At 40.4% G+C, this 12,549-nt stretch overlaps 1 protein-coding gene and 1 non-coding gene across 2 annotated transcripts in view; one reads left to right on the forward strand and one right to left on the reverse strand.

The window, feature by feature from the left end:
• LOC126416087 (uncharacterized) overlaps nucleotides 1-12,549 on the reverse strand; it is a 691,436-nt gene that overhangs the window by 181,229 nt on the left and 497,658 nt on the right. The gene's annotated exons all lie outside the window — the stretch shown is intronic.
• On the forward strand, nucleotides 9,912-9,994 carry Trnal-uaa (transfer RNA leucine (anticodon UAA)). Its single transcript has one exon. It is a non-coding gene; the product is annotated as a tRNA-Leu (tRNA).

A 12,549-nucleotide genomic window follows, 5' to 3' on the forward strand; every position in this document is an offset into this window, starting at 1 on the left:
TAGACTTGTGGTCGGTAAACCTGCGGCTTACGAGCCACATACCGATCTCCGCCTCTGTGAGAGTGGCTCTTTCACATAATTCCACGTATGCGGGAGCACGTATAGTGCTAAGGCTCTTTAATCGTCGCCAGTTTGAAGACTTATTAATTGAAATGGAGAGTGAGTACGCAGATCTTGCCTGCATAACAAGATACGTTTGGCCGCAGTGGCCGAGCGGTTAAAGGCGCTACAGTCTGGAACCACACGACCGCTACAGTCGCAGGTTCGAATCCTGCCTCGGGCATGGATGTGTGTGATGTCCTTAGGTTAGTTAGGTTTAAGTAGTTCTAAGTTCTAGGGGACTTATGACCACAGCAGTTGAGTCCCATAGTGCTCAGAGCCATTTGAACCAAGATACGTTCGTCTTCAAGAGGAAACATTTCGCTTCGATATTAACAGGAAGGGTTTTTCCTTTAGAAGGGTGTTTCCTACACAGAACTAACGAACGATCAGTGGATCCAAAATTTTATTTCATGACACTTTACGTGTGATCTAAATTGGCTAAATCGCAAACTACAGGGGAAAGGAGAGAGAATTCTTCAACGTTAGAGGAAGGTATTTCTTTGCTCTAGGTTTTGAAAGAGAAACTTTTTCGAAGTCCGTTGAAAAATCTCTAAGAATGTAATTCTGGTATTGATATTTGCTGTTTCAAAACAATACTTTTAAATGGGGCCGGCTGGAGTGGCCGAGCGGTTCTAGGCGCTACAGTTTCGAACCGCGCGACCGTTACGGTCGCAGGTTCGAATCCTGCCTCGGGCATGGATGTGTGTGATGTCCTTACGTTAGTTAAGTTTAAGTAGTTCTAAATTATAGGGGACTGATGACCACAGCAGTTAAGTCCCATAGTGCACAGAGCCATTTGAACCATTTTTTTTTAAAAATGGGAATGAAGCTTGCCTCAGCAGGTTTCAGGAATTAAAAAACTGCAAAACGACGTTAGTCTTTGTTAAAACAAAAAAAAAATTTGTCACTGTAACAAAATTAAAATTTTCTCCGTTTAATATTGGTAACTTCGAAATGGAATTGCTGGATTTAAAAAACAAAGAACTATGGAGCTCCAAATTGTAAGTCTGTGTGCTGATGTAGAAATATTGGAGGAAAAACAAATGTGAACTTTGTTCATCGTACAAGCGGTCTGCTTTGCAAGACCTGAAGCAGGAAGAAAGATATGTCGATTTTTAACACCTGGAATAATATTCCTGACTTACATAATCAGCTGAAAAAATCCGCGTTTTCCCTTCAGTTTTCGTGTCCGAGTCCACGTATTATTCATACGAAATCATTTTCAAGCATGAACTTTACCAAGAGTAAACTGAGAAGTTGTTTTATTTATGAGAACCTGGAATGGTGTCTAAAATTAAAAACAACAACGTTCAATACAAAGTTGTGGTGACTTCAATCTATCCTCGATATGCTGGAAAAATTATACGTTTAAAGCCGGCGGCAGGCATGAAACGTCGTCCGAAATTGTACTGAATGGTTTCTCAGAAAATTATTTTGAAAAATTAGTTCATGAGCCCACTCGGAGCGTAAATGGTTGCGAAAGAATACTTGACCACTTAGCAACAAATAATGCTGGACAAATTGCGAGTATCATGACGTATACAGGGATTAGCGACCACAAGGCAGTTGCTGCTAGGCTGAATACCGTAACATCCACAACCATCAAAAAGAAACACAAAAGGACATATATATTTAAAAAAGCTGATAAAAATGCTCTTAACGCCTTTTAAGAGACAATCTCCACTCCTTCCGATCTGATCATGTAAACATAGAAAAGATGTGGAATGATTTCAAAGAGATAGTATCGACGGCAATTGGGAGATATATATCACTTAAATCAAAAGTGAAGGTATCGATCCTCCATGGCACACAAAACGGGTCAGATCGCTGTGGCAGAAGCAACGAAAAAAGCATGCCAAATTTAAAAGAACGCAAAATCCCCAAGATTGGCAAAGTTTTGCAAAAGTTCGAAATATAACGCGTACCTCAATGTGAGATGCTTTTAATAATTTCCACAACGAAACTCTGTCTCGGAATCTGGTAGAAAACCCAAATAGATTCTGGCCATACATAAAGCACATAAGTGGCAAGAACCAATCAATACCTTCACTGCGCGATAACAACGGTGAAATCTCTGATGACAGTGCCACTAAAGCGGAGTTACTAAACACGGTTTTCCGAAACTCCTTCAGCAAAGATGACGAAGTAAATATTCCTGAATTCCAATCAAGAACAACTACCAAGATGAGAAACATAGAAGTAGATATAGTCGGTGTAGCAAAGCAGCTTAAATCACTTAAGGGGCTCCGGAAAGGCTCAAAATCATGAAAAGTTCAATTTTTACTTTTTTGCGTTTTCTGAATCTGCAGACTATTACCTTTTAATAGATATATAATTTATTCAATTCCGAAGATTACAACTATTTTAAATTTTTTTTTGAAATGTGTTCTACATGGGCGTGACCCACTGTGGCGCTGTTAAACTGCTGTCAAATGGTGTTATTATTAACGTCCGTGTTCATCAGGTACATTTTAGTGATGTGAGATAAAGTATGTGTTGTGGCTAACCTGTGATGGTTCAATATATATCGCTGGTGTGATTGTCGATTGTTTAATGTTTATTTACTCTGTCGTTATCTCGAAAATATTCGTAATTAATTCTGTTTCTTGAGTCTCTGTTTTGTTGAAGTATAATAATGAGTAAAAGTAAAGTTATTAGAAATCCTCTGAAGGCTTTTAAGAAAAGGAGAAATGTTGGAAAGCCAAAGGTATGTGTTATTAGTGTAAACAATAAAGACGATAACCAAGTGAGTGAACCCAACCTCTCAAGTACACCTGCCCATAGCAGTCAAAGTGGGAAAGAAAATACTTCACAGAAGAAGCTTGGTTCAATGAGTGAAAACTATGAATGTTTTATGGGCGAATCGGATGTGAATGAAATATTTGATATGTCGGTTCTCAAAGGAATTTTTTCAAACTGTGTAAGATGTATTCATTGTAGTGAAGTTGGTCTGGAACTCTCCATAATAAAGCACCTAGGACTTGCTAGTGAAATACAACTGAAATGTGATAAGTGTTCATACATGACCACCTTTTGGAACAGTGTTGCAGTAACTGCAACTGAAGAAAATGGTAGCAAAATCTACGAACACAACAACGAGCGATGCTTGCTTTAGACAAGGAACGCCTTCGGGCTGCAGACAGGGCTGCAAAGAGTCTAGAAATACAAGCAAGAGTAAACAGGAGGAGGAACAAGAGGAAGCTGGAGGAGGAGTTTGCAGAGGATGAAGATAATCCATCCTATGGACCTGGAATGCACTAAAAAGTTAATCCAATCTTTGTCGCTCGATTCCCAAAACTTTTATTTTCTCATACTAATTACATGTTTTCTAAGGATCTTCCAAACATATTTGTTTAAAACTTTCAGTAAATGTTACACAGTACCTTCTGCATAATTTAACACAGCCTTTTTCCAAAAAACTGTATATTTTTGAATATATAAATAAAAAATTGCAAAAAAAATGTTGTGAATTTTCATTACAATTGACAAAAAATCATCTTTAATAACTGAACTAAAATTTTGTAAAATCCCTGTGTTAAGTTGTAACCCATATTCCAATAAATAATCTGTAAAAAGTTCAACTTCCTACCTCAAATACTTTATGAGGAAAGATGTAATTTATAAGCGTTATTTTAACATTGCAAGTATAGGGCGTTCCGGAGCCCCTTAATAAAGCCAAGGCTTCCGATCCAGATTGTATACCAGTCACATTCCTCTCAGTGTATGCAGATAAAATAGCTCGATAGCGAGCAATTACATACAACCAGTCTCTCTCAGAAAGATCCGTACCTAAATATTAGAAAATTGCTCAAGTCACACCAATACCCAAAAAGGGAAGTAGGAGTAATCAGCTGCATTACAGACCCATATCACTAACGTAGATTCGCAGTAGGATTTTATAACATACTGTATTCGAACATTATGAAGCCCCTCGAAGAAAGCGATTTATCGACACATAGTCAGCACGGATTCAGAAAACAATATTCTTGTGAAACACAGGTAGCTCTTTATACTCATGAAGTAATGAGTGCTATCGACAGGGGATGTCAAATTGATTCCATATTTTTAGATTGCCAGAGGGCTTTCGACAGCGTTCCTCCCAAGCGTCTTCCAACCAAACTGCGTGCCCATGGAATATCGCCTCAATTGTGCGACTGGATTCGTGATTTCCTGTCAGAAAGGTCACAGTTCGTAGTAACAGACGGAAAGTAATCGAGTAAAACAGAAGTAATATCCGGCGTTCCCCAAGGAAGTGTTATAGGCCCTCTATTGTTCCTGATATATATTAACGACATAGGAGACAATCTGAGTAACCCTCTTACATTGTTTGGAGATGATGCTGTCGTTTACCGGCTTGTAAAGTCATCAGATGACCAAAACGAATTGCAAAATGATTTCTGCATTGTGCGAAAAGTGGCAATTGATGCTGAATAAAGAAAAGTGTAAGTTATTCACATAAGTAGTAAAAGAAATCCGCTAAATTTCGATTACGCGATAAGTCACACAAATCTGAAGGCTGTAAATTCAACTAAGTACTTAGAGATTACAATTACAAATAACCTAAATTGTAACGATCACCTAGATAATGTTGTGGGTAGAGCAAACCAAAGACTGCGATTCATTGGCAGAACACTTAGAAGGTGCAACAGGGGAGGCTGCTTACACTACGCTTGTCCGCTTTATTATGGAGTATTGTTGTGCTGTGTGGGATCCGCATCAGGTGGGACTGACGGATGACATCGAAAAAGTACAAAGAAGGGCACCTCGTTTTGTATTATCGCGAAATAGGGGAGATATTGCCACAGACATGGTACGTGAATTGGAGTGGCAATCATTAAAACGAAGGCTTTTTTTAGTTGCGACTGATCTTCTCATGAAATTTCAATCACCAGTTTTCTCCTCCTATTGCGAAAACATTCTGTTGGCACCAACCTACATAAAGAAGTGATCATCACAATAAAGTCAGAGAAATCAGAGGTTGCACAGAAATATTTAAGAGCTCGTTTTTCCTGCGCGACATTCGAGAGTGGGACGGTAGAGAGACAGTACTGGCGAAGCAAGTGCAACGGGCGTGGATCTCCATCCAACCAACTGACCTCCGGAACCTGTACCGCCAGAATGTTGGCTACAAGCATGCACGTTTTGCATACTTGCAACCAACATTCTGGCGGTTATACTGGTTATTCATGTACCAGCATTTCACATTTGCAGTGGCTATCTTGCGTTTATATTACTCTGTGATCTTGCAATGGCAATCACTTAAATATTTTAGCTAGATAAATGTAATCCCGAAATTTCATCACTATACGTTGATTAATTTTTTGTATTGTGATTTTTTCCGTCATTGTTTTAGCTGGTACTCGTGGCTGTAATATTTGCTTTATTCACAACTGCAGTTTTGGCCTTTGCGCTATTCTAAAAATGATAATGCGTCGTGGAAGTCGCAGAGCTACTTGTGCCGTTGATATCGAAGTGAACGTCGACTACAATGGTGCATCAAAGCCAAAAGACAAACTGCGGTATAGCAGCGTATCCTGCAGGTAAACCATGGGCAGGCAGACAGGTGTCATAAATAATATCTTCCGAGTTACTTTAAGATTGACACTTGCGTCTGCGCTTGCAATTGAGCTTGGGGATCAGGCAGGCCTGTTGTGTCTGCATCTGTGTTAATTACGGCGGAAGGACGGAAAGAACTAGAATTTGCTCGGCAATGTAGAACTTGCACTGCTGCTGAGCTGCGACTGGTAGAATATTCGGACCACGAAAAATCTGCATTCATTGCTTCAAAAATCTTTTGCAGGGGGAAGAGGGTGGTGTTCATCGCATTTTCTACCGTCACGGAATCATGTGGAAGGCATTCTTGACGGCGTGTTCGTAGATCCACTTTGCGTATACTTAATGTCAGTCTTTAGCGGGAAGTCCTGTATCCTACAGCAAGGTATAACACCGTGTCAGAAGATTGGCTGTACCAGTAAATGGAGAGAAGAGCACGGCCGACACTTCTTAGTATTCCCTGTAGGCATTCAAAAGCCAAACGGACTCAACGCCCTGAGCGCCAAAGCACAAATACCACGCTGATAGTGTGCTCATTTCTCGGAATCGGTACCGAAGGACGGCCTGTACATCAGTTTTCATGTAGTAAATCAATTATTTCTGGAAGACGTAGAGATGCTTTTGGCGTTCGCCGAAGAATGTTCAAAGTCTTCCAAAATAGATGATGACGTTAAAAGACTTATCATATTACAAAAGTGAAGCTCTTGCTAATATTACGCGTTCAAAGTCTAGTCATATTTGGAAACGTTCCGTAACATACACTTGTATCCAACTGTTGGAAAAGAGGCATGTGAAAGCAATAAAAATGTTATCATCTTGTTGAATTTCGAATCCATTGTTGTCAATTTTTCCCTCCATGTTTACTAAATAAATATAGATTTCATTACTCCGCGTTCGACAGAAATTCCATCGTTGTTTGGGAACATGAAGTCCGCGAATGGTTGCAAATGGTCTCTAGATAGCCGAACTTAACCATTTCCAGTCAATGATCGGTTCATTTGGACAAGAGGACTTGGTCCATTCCATGTAAACACAGCCAACTCAATTATGGAGACACCACCAACTTGGACAGCGGCATGTTGACAGCTTGGGTCCTTCGTTTTGTGGGGGTTGCACCACACTCGCACCCTACCATCAGCTCTTACCAACTGAAATCGGAACTCATCTGGTCAGGCCACGTTTTTCAGTCGTCTGGTGTCCAAACAATATGGTCACGAGCCCAGGGGAGGGGCTGCAGGCGTTGCCGTGCTGTTAGCAAAGGCTCTCGCGTCGGTCGTCTGCTGCCGTAGCCCATAAACGCAGAATTTCGCCGCGTGCTCTGAAGGATACGTTCTTCGTACGTCCCACATACATTTCTGCGGTTCTTTCTTGTCTGTTAGTACTGACAACTCTACGCGATGCTGCTGCTCTCCGTCGTTAAGTGAAGGCCGTCGGCCACTGCATTCACCAGGTTGAGAGGTAATGCCTTAAATTCTTGGCACGCTCCCTGGCAACTTCTGAAATGGAATGTCCCATGCGTCTAGCTCCATCTACCATTCCGCGTTCAAAGTCTATTAATTCCTCTCAACGGCCGTACTAATGTCGGAAACCATTTCACATGAATCAACTGAGTGCAAGTGCTTCGCCAGTGCACGCGGTACTTCCGCCATCTGTAAGAGTATACGAGGAGGTGCATATTGCTGTCCCATGACTTTTGTCACGTCAGTGTATAATGGCTGGGTACCTCCTGGAGGATTTGAACTGTGTATAATGAGGGTATTTTTTCAATGTTTAGTGTAGTACTTCCTGTATTCACTAGAAACCATTTATCAGTATAATACATGAAAGATATACTATATGGAAAAACAATTTTATGAAGACACTGTTGTTTCTGTTGTGGTCTTCAGTCTAGAGACTGGTTTGATGCAGCTCTCCATGCTACTCTATCCTGTGCAAGCTCTTCATCTCCGAGTACCTACTGCAACCTACATCCTTCATCTCTTGGTCTCCCTCTACGATTTTTACCCTCCACGCTGCCCTCCAATACTAACTTGGTGATCCCTTGATGCCTCAGAACATGTCCTACCAACTGATCTCTTCTTATAGTCAAGTTGTGCCACAAATTCCTCTTCTCTCCAGTTCTGTTTAGTACCTCCTCATTAGTTATGTGATCTACCCATCTAATCATCAGCATTCTTCTGTAGCACCACATTTCGAAAGCTTCTATTCTCTTCTTGTCTAAACTATTTATCGTCCAGGTTTCACATCCACACATGCCTACACTCCACACAAATACTTTTATAAAAGTCTCCCTGACACTTAAATCTAGACTCGATGTCAATAAATTTCTCTTCTCCAGAAACGCTTTTCTTGCCATTGCCAGTCTACATTTTATATCCTCTCTACCTCGAACATCATCAGTTATTTTGCTCCCTAAATAGCAAAACTCATTTACTACTTTAAGCGTCTCATTTCCTAATCTAATTCCCTCAGCATCAACTGATTTAATTATACTACATTCCATTATCCTCGTTTTGCTTTTGTTGATGTTCATCTTATATCCCCCTTTGAAGACACTATAATACATGAATAACGGTGACTCACAAAGCAGCCGGCCATGTGGCCGAGCGGTTCTAGGCGCTTCAGTCCGGAACCGCGCTGCTGCTACGGTCGCAGGTTCGAATCCTGCCTCGGGCATGGATGCGTGTGAAGTCCCATAGTGCTCAGAGCCATTTTACTGACAAAGACGTAACATTGCCACGCATAATCCCTGAAAGTTAAGATGATGACGATGATGATGAAAATATTCTGAAACTATACTTGATTTCCAGAATGAATTTTGCTCCCTGCGGCGGACTCGGAGTTGACCTGAAACTTTTTGGGCTTTATTTGTTTTAACCGCAATGTTCATACGATCTGCAGAGAAAAGCAAATCAACATCTTCTGAAGATCATCAATATACATAAGAAAAGTTTGAGTCCTAAGATGCAACCATGTGGAGCACTACACGTAAATATGTGACTGATAGACTAGTACAAGCTTATTTCCTGCTGACACTCTGTTTCCGATAAGATACCAGTTCGCAGAATTTTTGTGACGCCATAACATTCTAAAGTACTTATAAGGCTGTGAATTATGCATCTGGAGCAATTTTTCTCCCTTCTGTATGCTGCACTGTTATAGAAAACTGTCATGCCCAGAACTGTGAGAGCGTTACGCTTGCTAATTTGTACTGACTAAGCGCGAAATCGGGAAGAGAGACTTCAAGGACAGATCGAGGAGATACATTCATTACGGAAATTCATGGTTGGCGAGCGGAGGAGAAATCGCTAAGCGCGAGGAAACTGCAGGCTTCTCAGTATCAAGGGACGCTGATTTACGATGCCATTTACGCGATCTCGTACACTGCCTCTAATTGGAGCCGGTATAAAGGTTATTAATTTGCCGCCATTATCGAGTATGTCTCCTTTATTCGAACGCCTACTGCTGCTCAGCAGAGCTACGATACGGCGACTGGAAAACCGCAGATTACACTCTCCCACTAACAGTTGCGCTAAATCAGGGAAGTTGTAGCTGTAATATCTCGTACAGCAATGATTTCTGCTGACTGTTACAGTCGTCTCTTAGCGAGTAGACGTTTAAACGGCGCTGTGGGTACGCGAGTTCCGCATATTCTTGATGGACGAAAACCGTTGGCGTCGAGCTGTACTGCGCCTCCAATTAGGCAGCACGACACGTCCAGTTTTTATGACCGTTCCTTTCATAGAATCACGTAGTCCCATATTTTGTTGGAATACATTACGCGTAGAGAGAAAAGTTGCAAGAGTTTTTGCGGAATGTCAACTTTTTTTCTAAAGAAATTATGCAGGTTGATCAATTTCAGTTAAAAGATTGTGTTTTTGACAGTCTTTAGTCTTTGTGAGCATTGTCAACAAAGTTTAAATCTTCTCATTGAAATCGTCGGGGCATTCATGGCCACTTAGTAATAGAGCGTCAGACGGCATGCGTTTCATGTTACTCATTTAACGTATATTTAAACAAGCTTTTGACGTTTCACCAACAAGAGCAGCGGTATCCCCAAATTATAGTCAGAACCAAGCTAAATCTTTCTCCTACAATGAGCACAATGAATACATAGTTATATTTAGCGTTAAATGTGTCTCGCCTGCGTTACGCAAGAGAGAGTTCGGCGAAGGCGTAGCAGTGTGAAGAAATGATTCATGTATCCCAGTTGGCCTTTCCCATCTCAACCAAGATATGAAGAGTTTCAGACGTCAGCCAGGTTGGCCGAGCGGTTAAGGCGCCAGACTTAAGTTCTGGTTCCCGAGAGGGAGCGTGGGTTCGAACCCCACACCTGGCAAAATTTTAATAATATAGTGGACAAAAGATTCAAAGAAGAATTGCGTAATAGAAACGAAATTATGCATGGAACGCTAGTAGATGTCAAAATCGGGTGACTTGAAGGCTAAGGATGAACTGAAATCTTTATAGCGAGCAGGGCACAGTGGTAACAAACAATAAAGGCTAAGCTGAATCTACAGTTCAAGAATTTCAACCACCGACATGGCGTTCTTGGGAAACGATCTAGTTAGGTTATTGTCATAGATTGCATAACTTACATTCCTAATATCTTGAGTGTTATATGAATTTTGATGAATTATAAAACTCTTACGAGAGGCTGCATACCACCATTGGAAGAACTCTGATTGGGAAAGAAGAAGAGAGACTCAAATGAAAGTTTACGAGATGATAGTTTCTACATTGTTTTAAATGTTAGACGGATCGACCCAAAGAAGAAAGATGTTAAGGAAACACAAAAATCTGCAATGAGATCTCTCAGGTCATTAAAACAAAAAAATCAAAAATTATTCCATAAGAACTAGGCGTGTTATTGGAACAGAAAGAAACAATACGAAACGAGGTTTAGTGGAAAGAAAAACTTCTGTGATTGTCGGGGACAAGGCTTCCAAAGCAATTCCACGTTACATTTCCTCAGGAAGAAGATTTGTACAAGGACTATATGGTGAAACCCATCCTAAACTTGGTAAGTAATAGTAATGATTATGGTAATGATAATAACCAGCAGCAGACATTCGAAAAAGAAAATTAAAATTCGAAAAAGAAAATTAAAATTTTATAGTTGTATCCATAGACTGCCAACAAGACTTTTCCACAAACTTTGAAAATGTATGGAAAAATAAGCACTGAGTTCAGCAAGTCAAAAAAGATCTTCAAAGAGCTCAGATAAAGTCATAGTAGTGTCTGGTGTCTATCGTATTCCTTGCAGTTGTGGCATGTCATATATTGGTCAGACAATCAGGACTGTGGAAGACCGGTACACTGAACATAAGCGTCACACACGCTCACAACAGTCGAGCAAATCCGCTATTGCAGAACATTGCCTTGACAACAGTCATCCTATGGAATACAACAACACGGAGATTCTGGCTTGCACGTCCAGCTATTGGGATAGTGTCATTAAGGAAGCTGTTGAAATCAAACTGTCAAGCAATCTTATAAACAGAGATGGTGGATTTTGTCTAAATGCTGCTTGGAATCCGGCTCTGTCTCTCATCAAAAAACAGAGGGACATAATTAGGGCTACCTCACGTGTTGATTAATAGTCACTATCGATATTTCTGATGTTGGTTATCTTTGTTTGTGTGCTGACTTTACGGTTACTTGTTCTGTGTGGTATCTTCCTTGTTTCTCCTCTTTGACCCGAGGTATTAAATTCCCTTGCACACTGCTTCCTCCTTGCAGTTGTGCCTTTTAAACACCCCCACAGATTCTATGTGTGTCCAAACTACTGCAACAAATACACTGTGCAAAAAAACCTTACCACTTTTTAGGATCCTTGTAATTGTCTCCTATGTGAAAAAAAGGACACAACTCAGAAGTTCGTGTGAGACGGGTTAATGATATCACATGGCATCAGATTTCACAACTACTATGCGCAAGGCCATCGTTGGCGTTTCACACAATGGCAAGGTCATCACACCCCCCTCTTATTGACATTTCACGCCCTCTTTTGACACCTTTGCGATGGAGGTCAGAATCGCAACACACAACGTTGGAAACATACGGTTTTATTGTGGGTGGCGGAGGAAAACATTTCAGACGCACCGCCTCTCAGAATCGACACGTAAAACCCTCAGTAGGTGGCACAAAGAGCGTCAGTGAAACCACGAATTATCTTCGGGCGTTGATTCCCATACTTTTTGTAGTTGAAAACGACAGTTTGCAGTGCAGTGAGCAACAGGACGACGTTCTTGACAACGTTCGATTGCCGACCCCCCGCCCCCACGATTCAACCCTACTCTAAGGACGTAGTAGGGCTACAACTTCATTGAACGTGATCTGACCCCTTTGGAGTGTAATACGACCGCAATTTTTGTGCTGGTATACATGGTAGAATCACTAGGGATTAGATTAGATTAGATTAGATTACTACTAGTTCCATGGATCATGAATACGATATTTCGTAATGATGTGGAACGAGTCAAATTTTCCAATACATGACATAATTAGGTTAATTTAACAACATACTTAAGTTAATATAACAACTTTATTTTTTTGTGTTTGTTTATTTTTATTTTTTTATTTTTTTTATTTTTTTAATATTTTTTTTTCTTAATTTATATCTGAAAATTCCTCTATGGAGTAGAAGGAGTTGTCATTCAGAAATTCTTTTAATTTCTTCTTAAATACTTGTTGGTTATCTGTCAGACTTTTGATACTATTTGGTAAGTGACCCAAGACTTTAGTGCCAGTATAATTCACCCCTTTCTGTGCCAAAGTTAGATTTAATCTTGAATAGTGAAGATCGTCCTTTCTCCTAGTATTGTAGTTATGCACACTGCTATTACTTTTGAATTGGGTTTGGTTGTTAATAACAAATTTCATAAGAGAGTA

Source organism: Schistocerca serialis, chromosome 1 (assembly GCF_023864345.2).
Source record: "Schistocerca serialis cubense isolate TAMUIC-IGC-003099 chromosome 1, iqSchSeri2.2, whole genome shotgun sequence".
Taxonomy (NCBI): Eukaryota; Metazoa; Arthropoda; class Insecta; order Orthoptera; family Acrididae; genus Schistocerca; species Schistocerca serialis.